General features: G+C 42.0%; 1 protein-coding gene across 2 annotated transcripts in view; it reads right to left on the bottom strand.

Moving 5' to 3' along the window:
- Positions 1-14,841, bottom strand: part of ARFGEF1 (ADP ribosylation factor guanine nucleotide exchange factor 1) — a 4,299,619-nt gene that overhangs the window by 2,760,902 nt on the left and 1,523,876 nt on the right. The window lies entirely within an intron of this gene.

The following is a 14,841-nucleotide window of genomic DNA, read 5'->3' as shown; positions in this document are numbered from 1 at the left end:
CATGGTGAGAATAACAAAATCTGATTCCATGAGCAATCCATTTAGAAATGGTCTGTTTTCAAATGGCTTTACCTTGGGAACTTGAAGCATAAGAAACAAACAATTGATCTGATTTTCTGATGTGCTTGGTTCTGTTCAGGTAAAAACATAGCTGTCTGTGTACATCCAAGGAATGTAAGATCCTTTCCCCTTTATTTTGAGGAGTGGGGAAAAAGGTTGGTAAGTGTATAGTATGATTTAAAGCCACCTTGGAAACCACCTAAGGCATGAAGGTAGGATTAGTCCTCAAAGATACCCTGTCTTGATGAAAAATAATATAAGGTTCCGCAGCCATAAGAGCTTGTAACTCTGAAACTCTCCTGGCAGAGGTTAGGGCTAACAGGATGGCTGTCTTCTAAGATAAAAACTTGATGTCAGAAGAGGCAGCAGGCTCAAAAGGAGGCAAGGTTAGTTTTTCCAAAACATAGTTGAGATCCCAAGCAGGAATAGGAGGAGATCTAGGAGGACAAGTTCTTAGCTCCTCTGAGAAACTGTCGCATGAGCTGGTGGGAAAAGATGGGAGGGTCTGTATTATAATGAGCAGAAATAGCAGAGGCATGTATCTTAATGGAAGAGAAAGAAAGACCCTTATGTAAGAGATCTGTCAAGTAAAGTAAAATTAAAGTAATGTTAGAAAGAAGAGGATCAGAATCCTGAGCCTGCATCCAGGAACAAAATCTTTTCCATTTTCCTGCATAAGATTTTCTACTGCTAGGACGTCTGGCTTCTAAAATGACATCCATAACCTGCTTGGGCAGTAAAGAAGAAATGAAAGGCCCTGGATTAACCAGGCTGCCAAGCTGAGAGTGTAGAACCTGACCCTGATGTTGGGACAGAAGGTTCGGAGACAGAGGTAAAACCCAAGGGGGGTTCAGGCATAGGTTTTTTAGAGTTGGATACCAAAACTGCCGAGGCCAATTTGGAGCCAGCAAGATTATCCTCTTGGGCTTGTCCTGTTTTATCTTCAATAAAACCCATGGAAGAAGAGGAAGAGGTGGAAAGGCATATCCCGAGAGGTTCCTCCAACTGAATGACAGAGCGTCCACTTTCCAAGCTTCTCTGTGGAAAGTCCTAGTGCAAAAAGTCTGTAGTTGATGATTTAGATGGGATGCAAAGAGGTCTATGTGAGGACATCCCCAGACTGCTGTTATCATCCTGAATATCTTGGTGTCCAGCATCCACTCGTGTGGATCCGAAAGATTTCTGCTCAGACTGTCTGCCAGGAAATTTTGTTTCCCTGGTAGGAACTGAGCTTGAAGATCCAGATTGCAAGCTAGAGCTGTGTTCCACAGATCCATGGCTAGTCTGCAAAGGGGGTAGGAATGAGATCCCCCTTGCTTGCTTATGTACCACATAACTGTGGTGTTGTCTGTCCGTATTAACAGTTGTCCTGGTTGTAAAAGATTCCGGAAGGCCAACAGAGCTTTCTGAACGGCTAACATTTCCTTTAAATTGATATGTAGGTGCTTCTGATCCTTTGTCCAAAGGCCCTGCAAACAATTGCCCAGAAAATGGGCTCCCCAAGCATAATCCTAGGCGTCTGTGGTTAGAATCTGAGAGGCAGGAGGCAGACGGAAGGGCTTCCCTTTGTTCAGAGCACATGCCCTGGACCACCAAAGAAATTCCTTTTGAAGGCAAGGAAGGACGGAGATCAGTATGTTTAAACTGTGGCAATGCTGAGACCATACACTTTTTAGGTACCACTGTGCATGTCTCCTCATGTGCAGTCTTGCATATGGTACGAGAAGGATGCAGGAGGCCATGTAACCCAAAGCCTGCAGGAATTTCCTTGCAGACAGATGAGTTAAAGTTGCCAAGGTTCTGAAAGTTGAAGCCAGTTGTAACTGTTTTTCGGAAGTCAGAAATGCCATCTGGGTTGTGGTGTTTAGAAGCGCACCCAGAAAAGTTATCTGTTGTGATGGTGTCAAATTTGACTTTTTTATGTTTACAGAGAATCCCAGGAACATGAGGAGGTTCTGTACAAATTCTAGATGCTGGAGTAAGACATCCTTGTTGTCTGCCTGAATTAGACAATCGTCCAGATAAGGGTAAATTTGAATTCCCTTGAGTCTGCAGTAAGCTACTACTGGAGCCAGGAATTTGGTGAAGACCCTGGGCGCAGTAGATAATCCAAAGGGCAGCGCAGAGAATTGAAAGTGCCTCGATCCGGCTTTGCACCGGAGGTATTTTCTGCGATCCTGCCTGATGGGAATGTGTAAATATGCCTCCTTTAAATCCAAAGTTACCATCCATGCATTTTTGGACAGCATTGGAAGTAGCTGCTGTAGAGTAAGCATCTTGAATTTTGGAATCTCTAGAAAGGTGTTCAAGACCGACAGATCCAAAATGGGTCTCCATGAGTTTTGCTTCCTTGGGACTAGAAAAAGCCTTCAATAAAAACCTTTTCCCCTCTCTGAAAGAGGAACCAGTTCTATGGCATTCATAGCCAAAAGAGCTTCCACCTGGTTTAAGGCCTCCGTCCACTGATGCTTTGGAAGGTCTGGCCATCCGCTTGGCCTTGGCAAGGTATGAAAATGGAATTTGTAACCTCTTAAAACCACATCCAAAACCCATTTGTCTTGGGTTATTTGAGTCCAATTTTGATAAAAAAGAGAGATTTTTCCTCCGAGAGGGGCTTCCAGGCAAGAAGTTCCTGTAGCCCAACAGAGGGAGTCTTTGAGTTTGTTTCCTTTGAGATTGTGACCTGTCCTCTCCTCCCCTAGTGGTGGAAGCAGTCCACTGTCTTGATCTATAAGCAGCTTGCGTTTGAGGCCTCCCTCTGGAACGTCTATATCTACCCCTCTGAGGCCTGTCAGAAGCGGGAAAGGACCAATTTTTAGAAGGCCAATTCCTGCTAAATCTAGGAGGCTGTACTTGTAAGAAATCTTTAACTGTTTGCATGGATTTCGCCTTATCCTCCATCTTTTTCATTACCTCTTCAGCTTTAGATCCAAACAAAACATTATGCTGAACAGGAGCATCCAATAATTTAGCCTTTATTTGTTCAGGTAAATTTTGTTCCTTTAGCCATGCATGCCTTTTAATGACTGTGCCAGAGGCCGCAGCCCTACAAGAAGCCTCCAAGGCATCAAATCCACAGTGTAAACCATGCTTCCCAACTTGTTCAGTGGCGTGCAATAAGTCATGTAATTCCTTATCATCTGCACAGGCAGAAATGGAAGTAAGCTTCTGTTTTAAGACAGACAATAGAAATTGCTGGTATTTAAACATATGAAACTGACAGTTTAAAGCCCTAATGGACAGAGTAGCAGAAGTGTACACCTTTTTGCCCCATCTTTCTAAGGATCGAGAATCCTTTTCAGTAGGAATGGGATTTTTGGCAGAAGCGGCCTTAACTCCCTTGGGACCCTGAGAAATGGTTTCAGGGTCAGCAGAAGGGTTCTTGTATAAAAACTGATGGGAATCAGGAACCCTGTAATATCTATCAGGCTTAACAGGAGCAGGAGGAAAAGAGTCAGGGGTTAAGTTAGCCTCCGAAAAGGCATCATCCACAATATCCAAAACAGGAGGAATAGCCAGGGGTCTATGTTGGGGAAGAAGAAGAAATTCCCTCAGTCTTTTCTTGGATTCTGAAAACTCCTTTCCTTCCCAATGGAAATGTTCCCCTCATTTCATGCAAAGTTTCCCCAAAAGAGAAATCCTCAGGGGGAGAAGCAGAAGGAATGGATTCTTCAGCATCAGAATCCTCATAAGGAGGGAAAGAATATTCCTGATCAGAAGAAGAAACTGAGGAAACAGAAGCCTGATCAGAGGAATCATAAGAAACGTCCTGCCTTGGCCTTTTGTCTGGAGGGGGATGAGAACCCCTAATCATAGTAATTAAATCCTTCGCCATCTTGAGTAACTGTTTCTGTGACTTAGGAGCCGGTTCAGAAGAGGCCTGTGCTGAAGTCTTTGATTTTGAAGGAGTCTTTGCCTTTGTCTTTGGCTTTGCCTTTATTAGTAGCTGAGTAGGCCTGAAAACCCCTTCAGAAGCCGGTACCTGCACAGCGGCTCCGGACCCATCCGAAGGAGCATTGTCCGAAGGGTCCTGCAACAGAAATATTTAAAGGCCTGGTTGGCTCCTAATGAGAGTCCGTTTCGGCCGTCAGTTCTGAAATGGCCGACGACAGGGGCTGCAAAAGCGCCTCACTGACGGCCGAACCTGAAGCTGGCTCCGCTTGTGTGCTATCATCAGATTTGGAACTCGGAGGCCTGTCTTTATCCTTGCGACGCTTGTGAACTCCGGTAGCCGGGACTGTATCCAACGACATTTTGTAGTTAAAGCGCGAAGTAATGAAAAGCAAAATCGTACCTTCGCTTAATAGTACGTTGATTGAATCTAGCACAAAACCGACAACTAGCTACGTCGTGGTCAGGGCCCAAGCAAGGAATACAGTAAGAATGAAAATCCTTATGAGGTATTTGCTTCCCGCATGAAATACAATTATTAACTTTTTCTGACATCGGAGTGGAGCAAGAAAAAAGTTTCCCCAATGGGGTACTTAGCTGTGAGTGGAGAAGAAAATCTTCGGACCGAAGTATATCAGGAAAATTTGTCAGGAGTCAGCCGACCGGCACTTGCGAACTGCTATCACCGCACGGCAAGAAAGACTGGAGAAGATGGCGTCGGCTGTCAGCTTTGTACTCCTGGTGCTCTGACGTCAGGGAGCATGGTTGAACAGTCGACGCCGGACCCAGACTTTGGGATTCTGGCCGACCGAGGGCTGCTTGCTGGCAGGGGAGAACTCTACCGTCATGACTGCAACAGTGAAACACGATGAACATCTGCATCCTCATTTATAAAAACATAAGGGAAATGTGTAACGAAATTAACAATTAAAGTGGATCATGTGCTTGGAATGGGAAATTGTCACTTAATCCATTTGCCGGTGAAATTCGTTATCCTAAACATACCTGTCAAGTGACGACAATTGTGCATGAAATCTTGTTTTTGTATTATGCTTTTAGTCTGTTACACGTATAGCCTTCATAAAATTATGGTAATGCATGCATGTTATTCGAGCAACTAAGTTTATAAGGCCAGTATTTCAAAATCTGTCTCTGGTTTTAGGCATTTGTCCTTTGTTGTTTTTGGCTTTGTCTGGAAATCTTTAACAATAAAGGTAAGAAATGTGTCATAACAATATCACCATGTTCAAGTACGTGACGGTCTGATCATCCTGAAATAAAATCACTTTGGATAAATACATTTATATTACACATACTGAACTTCATTATACTTAAAACACATACATAAACTCATATCTTCTGCTAGAAGTGGGAAATACAATATGAGCTGAGTTGTATGGAATCTGGTTGCGATAATACACAAGTACCGGCTAGGCTGAAGACCTGGAAGTTGACTAAAGAGAAAGCACAACAGTTCAAGGAATTAATCATGGCTCTTGCACCTCAAGAAGTAGAGGAAAGAGGTGGAAATGAAGAAAACTGGTGGCACCTCAAAACAGCATGTGTAGGACTAAAGAACAGATATGCGTCCTAGTCCGGTATGGAAATTAGTTACAAAAAGAAAGCTGGTGGTGGAATGCAGATGTCCAGGAAGTCATCAAAGGAAAGGAGGAGTTCAAGAAAAAGTGGGAGATAGTAAAGATGGATCAGGCTAAAAAGTAATACTGGTTAGCTAACAAACAGGCTAAGAGAGCAGTTGCAAAAGCAAAGAACAAGGCATTAGAGGAACTCTACCAGCTTCGGGAAAGTGACTCAGAAGATGGCACAAAGAATCACTATCGGGTTGCAAGGCAAATACAGAAAGATAAAGATGATATTTAGATACCCTTCATAATAGATGCCAGCAACAACCTGTTCACCAGCCCACAGGAAATTAAAGGCAGATGGAAGGAGTACTTGCAGCAGCTTCTGAATGAAGAAAACCCCACAGACGCAGTACTGCCTCAGACACAGTCTATAATTAAAGATCAGGAGCCCAGCCTGGAGGAACAGCACTAAGGAAAGTCAGGGAAAGCATCAGGTTCAAATGAGGCTACAGCAGATATAATCAAGATGCTGGGTGAGATGGGGAGAAATGGCTTCTGGGAATACATTACTTTTTTTTTATTTTTATTTTACTTATTTAACATTTGTTAACCAGGAAAGTCCAACTTGGAATGAAGCCAATTTTCAGCGAGGCCTGGGGAGAAACACTCCAGACGCATATCTTTTTAACGTGGGAGGAAACAGGAGCACCCAGAGGAAACTCACACGAATGCAGGGAGGGCATGCAGACACCGCACAGAAGGCACTTCAGCTGAGAATCGAATCGGAGAACCTCTTGCTGAGAGGCGACAATGCTACCGCTGCACCACTGCGGCATCTAAAATACAGATCTTCAATCAGTAAAGCTCCTTCCAGGGGTGAGAATCAAACCTTGCACCTTACAGATAAGAGGAAAACACCTTAACCACTGAGCCCATTGGTCTTTCTAAGCTTTCTACTTACAGCAGTATGGCTATAAAGGTGTACCCAGGGTTGCCAGATTTCCGACGGGCCAGGTAGGGACAAACAAAGTGAAGACTAAAAAAAAAAAAAAAGGTCTTCCACGCTAGGCTCTTTAATGCGGAACATCAGAGTTCTGCATTAAACAAAAGTAGCTCTGTGTTTATTTTTTATTTGATTGGCCCAGGCCAATCAAAAATAAATAAACACGGAGCTGCTTCTGTTTAATGTGAAACATCGCAGTTCCGCTATAAACAGAAGTAGCTCTGTTTTGCGATTTTTTGATTGGCTCGTATACAGGTATACGTTCCAATCAAAAATCGTTATACACGGAGCTATTCTGTTTAATGCGGAACATCGCAGTTCTGCATTAAACAGAAGTAGCTCTGTTTTGCGATTTTTTGATTGGCCTGTATACCGGTATACAGGCCAATCAAAAATCGCTAAACGCAGAGCTACTTCTGTTTAATGCGGAACATCGCAGTTCCGCATTAAACAGAAGTAGCTCTTTTTTTTGCGATTTTTTGATTGGCCCGTATACTGTATATGGGCTAATCAAAAATCGCTAAACACGGAGCTAATTCTGTTTAATGCGGAACTGCAATGTTCTGCATCAAACACAAGAAGCTCTGTGTTTAGCGATTTCTGATTGGCCCATATGCCGGTATACGGGCCAATAAAAAAAAAAAACAAAGCGGAGGCTGCCTGGCATTTAAACCGGCAGTGAGGGACTCGGGATCAGGCTGCTGATCTCAGGACAGTCCTGCCCAAATAGGGATGTCTGGCAACCCTGGGTGTACCCCAGATGACTGTAGAATAAACATATTGGTACCAGTGTAATAGAACAAAGGGGACATCCACAACCTTGGGCAGTACAGAGGTATCAAATTCCGGTCACACTACATGAAATTTTGGAGAGCATGACCAATAAACAAATACACAGAGTAGCAGAAAGTAAGATGGAAGGTGAGCAGTTTGGCATCCAGTCATGATACAGCACAACGGACCCAATGTTTGCAGTGAGACAGATACTGGAAAAGAAGCTAGCGATAAGGAAAGTGCCCAACTGGGCATTCTTACACTTGGAGACAGCATATGACAAGGAACCAAGAAAGCTGATTTGTGCAATCCTTTAGTGGTTCAACGTCTCACAAACATTGGTTGAATTAGTATACAGAAACCCAATGACTTAAGAACAAACAGTGCTCGGTCTCACAGAGGGGTTTTCAGTGGGAGTAGGTGTGCATCAAGGTTTAGCTCAGAGCCCACTGCTGTTTATTCTGGTCATGGACTACATCAGCAAACAGGATGGAGGGGACAGAACAACAAAGCTGCTCTATGCAGATGATGTGGCATTACAGGCAGGAAGGGCCTGATTAACATATGCAATTAATGGCAAAACAAACCGCGAGACTGTGTGAATTCTCTTTATCATATCTAGAGAGAAACTTTTCCATTTAAGTAGATGTTTTCCTGCCTTTCTGAAAAGCTTCATGTATGTCAAATCAACTGTACATATTATTGTATCAGCTTTCTTAAAACCATGGTACGTTATAGCAATAACCCACGCCTGGGTGTGGGTAATGCTAAATTTACCCACGGTTGGCGGCAAACAAAGCCAACCGTGGGTAAATTTAGCATTACCCACACCCAGAAGTGGTTATTATTATACTCATGACATTATTTAAAAAAAGAAACTATTACTTTTCTTAAATAATGGCATAGTATAATGCCTGTTTACTGCCCTTCCGCAGATGTCTGGCATCCGCGGCAGTTCTGATGTACTGCGCGCCTGCGCAGTACATCAGAGCTGTGGGCAAAAGCAACGGAGAAAGCAAGATCTCCGTTGCTTTTTTTTTTAGTGTTTCGCTATGTTAAATGAGTTTAACATAGTGAGACAGTTTTAAAATAAGCAACGGACATCTCCATTGCTTATTTTAAAACTGTCTCGCTATGTTAAACTCATTTAACATAGCGAAACACTAAAAAAAGCAACGGAGATCTTGCTTTCTCCGTTGCTTTTTTTAAAAACACTGTCTCGCTATGTTAAATGGGTTTAACATAGCGAGACAGCTTTAAATAAGCAACGGAGATCTCCGTTGCTTATTTTAAAGCTGTCTCGCTATGTTAAACCCATTTAACATAGCGAGACAGTGTTTTAAAAAAAACGAGTTATACTAATGGAAAAAAGTCCGGGCGACCGGACCTTTTTCCATTAGTATAACTCGACGTTTTGGGGGGATCATGGTATAATATATAATTCCTCCCAGACAGAAAGGGATATTTGGCTTCAATATTCAGAGAAGCAGTATAATGTATTCTAACTGCTTCTGTTTTAGAAATGTTTCATTTTTAACCCAAAATACTCCAAAATTAAGCCAACAACTGTGTTAATGATGAAAGATCTCTTTTGGGATTTTAAGCTGAAATAACATATCTGCAAAAAGAGATAACTTATAATAGGTGTTCCCAATCATGATTCCCCGGACAGGATAAATTCTTAATTTAATTTAAAACTGCAACTCACCTGCAGGAATGTGGACCTTAGATTTAGAAGAGCATTCCTTCTGCTATTCATTTTAGACTGCTTAGCACCAAATTTCAATTGCTTTCCCTCACCTGTGTCCTGACATTGACATAAAACTGCAACTATACCAGCAGGAATGTGGACCTTAAGTTTGGAAGAGCACTCGTTCTTCTGTGTGTGTTTATCTATCAAGCTATGTCATCTACTAAGTACCAATTAAAGCTGACACTATTACATTACATACTTGTAATACTGAGCAGAAGCTGTGAAGTAGCTCACACACTGTATTGGAAGCAATTTCTAGGTTTTCCCACCCCCTCTTTTCCCATTATACACAAGATTTTTTAATATACCAGCCCAGCCAAATAACATTAGAGGTATAGTTTTATAAGATTAATGGACATTTTTCGTGTTATTCACACAATGTGGTCTGTCTGGCACAATGCCATTTGTGTCATGCATTTTATGTAGGTAAAACTTCCAGGAAACTTAACCAGTGTATTTATGAAAATTTTTTAGATATTAAGAATGGGGAAAAGTTCTAGTGCTCTATATAAAGACATGAGTTAATTTAGTACACATTCTTTCAGTTTTAAGTGGCTGAACAGATTAAGAGAGATCCCCAGGGATGGATTATAGAGGAGCATTTAAATAACTGTGTGCTCAAATGGCAATTGAGATTGGATGGCACAAGCAACACTGGTCTAAATGATTCCTGTTCAATTGGTTGGTTGTTTTTAAAATTAAATTATTATATTGTTTTATACATACATTAGACAAGTTTTATTACTCCATTTAGGTTTTATGGATTTAATTCATTCATTTTAGTGGATGATTGCTGTTATGTGATCTTTTTTTAGCTGTATTTAAACATGGCTTTTCAACTGATTATATATTCTGATGACGTTCCAAGTATTTGGGACCAAAAGTGCTCAATAAAGGTTATTGCATGTTCAACAGATGGTCCGTGTCTTACTACATTTGGTTTTGGTTCTTACGTTTATTTCTTTGTTTGGGTTTCCTATTGATAATTTATCCTGTTCACACCTCGACTATGTTAACACTTACCCTGCCAAAGAGGATTTTTCTTTAACTATAACAGAACCTACACAGCATAGAACGTCTTAGCATCACATCAAGACATAAGGTCTTTTGTAAGTGGTGAAAGCAATAATTATGTGGCCAGCTGTAGGCATTCTAAATTAAAGTCACTTGCAATCTGGGACTATTAGTTACTGACAAGCTGCATTCACTTGCTTACAGATATTTGTCTGCAGCAAATCTCCCTGCACTGTGTAACGGTAGCCAGGTTCAGCCTGCTCCGCTCCCACACCCTACCCCCAATTCCCACTTATTCTCAGTGTATCTACATTTATTTCATAATCCCACACCCACCAATTATTAACTACCCAATCACAAACCACCTTCTCAAAATCCCAACCCCCTCAAAACATTATCTAGTATCACCTCATTTACGTAGCACCTAATTCCGCCTTCCACCAACTAATAAAAGTTCTACTACATTTTTCCAACCCTCAACTCTCCTCTGTCATCTCACCACACACTACACTTCTTTCATAAACTGAATATCTCCAATCCACGTACCTCAACAATTTCCCCTCACCCCTTCTAAACTGATGAAAGCTTACCACCATCCAAAATCACCTCAAAATGTTATTCACCTACATAATTCCCCTCACACTCCTTACAGTACCTGCTCACCTAACATCCTATCATAGACACCTACCCACTGTCGAATGTCTCTTGTACTCAAATGAGACACTAAGGCACTGTGATGGGTTCAAGTTGTTTATTGTACATAAACACATCAGGAGCTGTAACTGGAACACGCACTTAAGCTAATTGACTTACTCATCAATTCAAACACTCTCGCATTGTGCATCTCCATTCATCCCTACATTTACTCTGACTGACTATACAAAATGGCACTGATCTTGCATGTGCTCAGTAATTTATCTGCTCATACTATCCAGCTACAGTGGCTGACTAGGCACAATACACACAATGATCTACACCCACCACCTTCTCCTCACCCACACTACATAAAACCCATACACTATGAGACAGCACTGGATCTATATACTTCTAACTATATATGTAAAAAGCATTTAAGCAATATATGGCTATGTCAGTGCAATCACCCCCCTGATTGACCTTACTCCTCTCTGCCTTCTTTCTTCTCACTCTTCTTCTATACACATATCTCCTCACTCCCCTTCTTCTCCACTAGTGTTTTACTATATTACCTTTACTAGTCCTATCCTCTGCAGCTTTTTAGCTGATTCTGATGATGAACGTAATTTCTGCTGATGTATGTAAATTTTTGACTATGTATTCCACTTTGATGTACTTATTAATTTGTATTCTCATGTTTATTATTGTAAACTCTTGTTTCTACCCTTTGTAACCATTGTTAATGTAGCTATATATATTTGTATATGTACTTCATTAGTCACGTAGAGATGCATGTGGAGCTTTTCTCCTCAGGTCTCCACTGAAAAGGGGCTCTGGCCCAGTTGGACTAACCTGGTCAACAAACATCAAATAAATAAATATAGAACATTTCACATTTAGATATGTAAGCCTGTCTTCTACATCCCAAAACATCCTTAATTATAACAAACTAATGATAAAATTCTCAAACGCATTCTTACACTTAGTATCTCTTCTTAAACTTAGTGGTGACATTCACCCATATCCTGGCCCCAAAACTGAACAAAAAACCCATATAGCCTTCCTATATTTTACCCCTAAGCTGCAATAAATACTGCCCATAAAGGATCCAAACTACTACCCTCAACATGAATCTCAGGAGCATAGCAAATAAGATAAATTAATTCCATGCCAGTCTCTCACAACACTCCCCTGACATCACAGTTCCAACTGAAACCTGGCAAAAAACAGAAATAAACAATAATGAATTACTACCCTCAGGTTACAATGTACACAGACTAGACAGAAAAAAACAAAAACAAACGTGGAGGGAGAATAGCCAATATATAAAAATAATTTCCTATTACAACTTCAAGACCTGAACATCCCAGAATTCAACAACACAGAAAAAGAAGTTATGTCCTTACCATAACGTTCCATGTGGAGTGTTCATCTCGCCTTGGTTATTACACATGGGTTCGGAGCCGATCCTCGGCTCCGTGCCGGCCGACTGCAAGCTCTGCATCGAGAAGAAGCTCGAGGACATCTAATACCCACAATCCCCCTCTGCCTTTACCTCAGATCTAGTTTGCAAGCAAACCAGACATAAAGCACGCACACATGCCAACTATATACATAAAAGTACATATATACAAACATACCAAGAGTATGATAGTAACAGTAATACTGCAACAGCAGAAGGAGAATACTCCAGACCAGGCACCAAATCGAACGTTCTTCCTAAGGGTGGGAAGGGTGGGAGTGTAATAACCAAGCGAGATGAACACTCCACATGGAGCGTTATGGTAAGGACATAACTTCTTTATGTGAGAGTGTTCAATCTCGCCTTTGTTCTTACACATGGGTAGCGCCCTAGCTCCATGATCCTGAGGAACTCAAGGAGAACGTTCTTGAGCACAGTGGAACCAAAGGTTGCCCTATCCCTAGAAACCCTGTCCACTTTGTAATGAGAGATAAATGTATGTGGTTTAGCCCAAGTAGCAGCCGCACAAATAGTGTCTAAAGGTAAGCGAGCTGCGTGAGCCAAAGATGTAGACACTGATCTGGTAGAATGTCCTCTGGGTTTTGCTGATAATGTTTGGTCAGAGGCTTCATAAACATATGTGATACAGTCAGTTAGCCATTTAGAAAGAGTTCATTTGTAACTGCAAGACCCTTTCTGCTGTCAGCAAAAGCTACAAATAGTTGATCAGATTTCCTGTGATCTTTTGTTCTATCCAAATAAAATCTGAGTTGTCTATGGACGTCCAGTTTGTGCAACATATACTCCAATTTATTAGAGTGGTTTTAAAAGAAGGTGGGTAATTCAATGGACTGATTAATATTACTAGAAGAACAAACTTTGGGAAGAAAGGATGGATTAGTGCGTAGGGATACTCTGTCAGAATGAAATATTAAATAAGGATGTTTGACCGAAAGGGCCTGAAGCTCAGACACTCGTCTAGCAGATGTAATGGCCACTAGAAATAATGTTTTCCATGACAAAAATTTCAATGTGCAACTTGAAGCTGGTTCAAAGGGTGGCAACATCAATTTAGAGAGCAACAAGTTTAAATTCCACGGTGATGTCGGACTTCTGACTGGTGGTCTGATATGAAAGGAACCTTTTAAAAAGGCTTTACAAAGTCTGTGAGCCATAATAGGCGCACCACATTCTTCTACATGATAGTTAGAAATGGCAGCTAACTGTACTCTTAAAGTAGCCGGGGAAGCTCCTTCATGAAATAATTCAGTCAAGAATTCTAAAACCTTGTTTAACGGAGCTGTAACAGGGTCCAAATGATGTGACTCCGCCCAGAAGACAAAACGTTTCCACTTACTGGTGTAAGTCTTTGTAGTGGAAACTTTATGAGAAGCTACTAAAATATCTTGAACTGCCGATGTAAGGGGAACTGACCTGGCTAAAGGAAGCGGAGCAGCCAAGCTGCTAGATGGAGAGATTCTAGAGATGGGTGAGGAACTCCTGACGAGTGAGTCAGTAGATCTGGCTCTGGGTCCAGCATCCAAGGTCCCCGAATGCGGTGATGCAATAGAAAGGGGAACCAAATTTGACGAGGCCAGAACGGGCAATGAGAATAATAGTCCTCTGAAGGTTGTTGGCTTTCTGTAGAAACTTTGCAATCAGGGAAATGGAGGAAAAGCATATAGGAGACCCGGGGCCAATCGTGCACCAGCGTCCCTGGGGACTTCCCTGGAGGGGTAATAGGGCAAAGTAGCTCCTGCATTTGGCGTTCATTGGAGACGCAAACAGATCGCAGGTAGGCTGGCCCCATTTGCGAAAAATCCTTCTCGCAACTGACTGTTTGAGGGACCACTCGTGAGGCAATAGTATTGCCCTGCTCAGCCTGTCGGCTATGACGTTGGATGACCCGGGATGTGCGTTGCGATCAGAAAGCGACCGTGGACTCTGCCCATTGCCAAATTCTCATGGCCTCTCTGCATAGTTGGTAAGACCTGGTTCCCCCTTGCTTGTTTATGTACCAGAGTACGGACATGTTGTCTGTCTGAACTGCAATGGTCCCTGGAGGAAGAAGGGGAGCAAAGTGTTGCAACGCCAAAAACACTGCCCTCAACTCCAGAACATTGATGTGCAGATTGTACTCCAGATTGGTCCATTCGCCTTGGACTGTCTGTCCCTGAAAGATGCCCCCCCACCCTATCAGGGAAGCGTCCGTGGTTATCGCTAAGCTGACGGTAAAGGGTAGCACAAATGGTCTTCCGCTGGATAGGTTGCAAGTCTGTAACCACCACATTAGGTGTGATTTGCATGTTTTCGTTATCAATATTTCGTGAGTCAGTGGAAGTTGTTGGAATGACCATTGTGCAAATAGAAGCCATTGTAGCACTCTCATGTGCAGTCTTCCCAATGGTATTGCTATGAGAGAAGCTGCCATGAGACCCAAAACTTTCAGAACAATTTTTGCTGGGGACTTTCTGGACGACAGAAGAAGGGAAATGTTGAATCGAAGTGCTACTATTCTTTCTGTCGGAAGTTTTAGAACTAACTGACGCGTATCTAATTCCGCTCCTATGAATAAGATATGCTGTGATGGCTGTAGCAACAATTTTTCGAAATTTACTGAGATGCCAAGGTGTGTACAAAGTTGTAGGGTGTAATCCCTGGC

This window comes from Protopterus annectens, chromosome 3.part1 (assembly GCF_019279795.1).
Source record: "Protopterus annectens isolate FY-2018-M chromosome 3.part1, PAN1.0, whole genome shotgun sequence".
In the NCBI taxonomy this organism is placed as follows: Eukaryota; Metazoa; Chordata; order Ceratodontiformes; family Protopteridae; genus Protopterus; species Protopterus annectens.
The sequence above is the reverse complement of the archived record's forward strand: the minus strand, read 5'-3'. Positions and strand labels throughout refer to the sequence as shown.